Below are 2301 nucleotides of genomic sequence, written 5' to 3'. Positions count from 1 at the left end.
TGCTCACAGTCTGGGAAGGCAGGTATAAGTGACCTGAGCAGCAAGGTACTGATTTCAAGGTCTAGGCTGCCTGGGTAGCAGTACCCTTCCCCCCAAGGAAGAACATGAGACAAGGGAGCTGAACCTGGGTGTATGCCCTAGAGCCTAGAGGTAGGCTTGGTGAGTACATTTTCCCAGACCCTGCTGGGTTGGAAGCACAGGGAACCCAGTGACAAGGTCCATTTACAACAGACTGCTGCCCATGAAGAGAAATAAGGGTTAAGGCTACACCATGCATTGCTCAGCAGCTCCAGTTTGAGACTTCAGGCCTATTGTGCCAGGTTGCAGAATAAAAAGATGGCTCCTGCTCCATACAGCCAACAAGCTACACAACTGGAAGTCCCTGGGATGCAAGCCCAACTCCTAGGTGTCTCCTGCATGTATACATGCTCCCTTAAACAGGCTCTGGATTCTGGGGGAAATACTGCCTTCTAGGAAAACGATCTGCAAAGGGCTCCTTTGAGCAAGGATGAGCCTGCAGGGCACTCTCCTCAGAAAGCTCTCCAGGAGAGGATGTTTTCTACCATGGGGCCAGTAGCTCTGCCCTGACAAAGAACAGGGATGAGAAATAATTTTCCATTGTTATGCAATATAGGTGCAGGTGTCTCAGCTGCCCAGCTGTCATGCTGTGGGCCAGTTCCCCTGGTCTCCCATTCTCCTGAGTGTCTGTCTCACAGAAGCATATTTGGGCAAATCCTGTCATGCAAGAGAGTCGATGCTTCCACAGGAGTATGCACAATGCCCGTGGACTGACCAGGTATTGACAGAAAGATAGAGAAGAGCTTCTAAATCCATCCAAGATTAGGATTTCTCTGACTTCAGCCCTTCTGCCTGTCACATGTTTCCCTGAGCTGTGTCTTCTGCAGTCTCTCCCTATTCAGGATTCCTCCAAAGAGCAGATGTAATAAGAAATGATGAGACTGTCAACACCTCTGCTCACAGCTGAAGATGTTCATGTGTGAGGGGGTGGTAAGAGTGACTCCCTCAGCCAGTCCAACCTCCCTGCATTTTGAATTTGGCAGTTTCAGGCATCAGGAACCATTGTCTGAGAAGTCACGTGGCAGAAGACAGATAGGTTCTGTGTCATCTTCCTGCAGTGGCTCAAAGGGATTATGGATGACTTTGGGGTAGGACCAAGTAGAAGGAGGAGCCAGGCAAAGCCATGAGTACATGATGACAGGGAAGGCTCCAGCCAAGACACTGAGATCAGATGCAGATCTGAGCTGGATGTTCTCTGAAACCCAAGTGCTGCTTGCTTGTGGAGTCTGGTTTAGACCCTCATAGTGGTGGAGAGTGGGGCACAAGGCTGATATTTGGACAGTGAGTCTGGGGCCATGTCTAAAGCTAAGAGGAGTTTGGAACTGGGGATGCTTGTCCAGGTCCAGTAATAGCAAAGGAAACTGTACAGATCATGACTGGCTTGAGCCTGTTTCTTGAAGTATAAGAATTCTCTTGTTTCTAGAGCTCTGACAGTGAACGAGAGAATGTAACAGAATAGAAATGGTTTGAGGACTAGAAAAATCCCCCCACACTCACACACACCATACATGCATATTCATACCCCCATTTTCCATACACAGACACATTCACACATGTACCCACAGACCACACACCTGTGTGCCTCCCACATATACCACACACACAGACCACACATGCCTGCACCCCTTCACACCCCACGCACACATGCAACATACATGTATGCCCTGTCACACAGCCCACCCCCCACACCATACGCCTACACCCCCATGCCTGTACACAGGCAAAATACACATATAGCCCCCCCCAACCATGTTCTTGCACACAGACAACATGCCTCTGTGCATCTTCACATACAAACAGGCTGCAAACAGCTAACCTTCATCACATACATCTCCATATCCTGCTATCAGCCAACATATGCATACTTCCCACATACATACACACCATGCAGATACACACAGCCCACACACACTCCCAACCCCAGCTAGGATCCAGCTGACACTGTGCATGTGTGAGGACTGCACAACAGCTCCCCCAGGCATGACCTTGGCTTCTCTTGTTCATGTGACTGGTTTTAGGCTGGGTGGGAGGGTTTCTTCCCCTCCCCACAGCTACTTTTCCTAGTGGCTGCATTCAAAGCATTTCCTGCCAAATGACTCCTCTCTTCAACCCAAGCCATAAAATTGACAGAAAAGAATGGACTTAACCCTGCTCTCACACCAGCTCAGTCCCACTCCTTCCACTTCCACCTGCACCCTGGGGAAGGCAAAGTCCAGGCAAACT

The 2301-nt window shown here is 49.7% G+C and overlaps 1 long non-coding RNA gene across 1 annotated transcript in view; it reads right to left on the bottom strand.

Moving 5' to 3' along the window:
* Positions 1-1865: 1865 nt before the first annotated feature.
* Positions 1866-2301, bottom strand: part of LOC109312943 — a 17314-nt gene continuing 16878 nt past the window's right edge. The window contains exon 3 of the long non-coding RNA XR_002101937.1: positions 1866-2299. This is a non-coding gene — a long non-coding RNA (uncharacterized LOC109312943). The remainder of the gene's footprint in view (positions 2300-2301) is intronic.

This window comes from Crocodylus porosus, unplaced genomic scaffold (assembly GCF_001723895.1).
Source record: "Crocodylus porosus isolate Cpor-Errol unplaced genomic scaffold, CroPor_comp1, whole genome shotgun sequence".
Taxonomy (NCBI): domain Eukaryota; kingdom Metazoa; phylum Chordata; order Crocodylia; family Crocodylidae; genus Crocodylus; species Crocodylus porosus.
The sequence above is the reverse complement of the archived record's forward strand: the minus strand, read 5'-3'. Positions and strand labels throughout refer to the sequence as shown.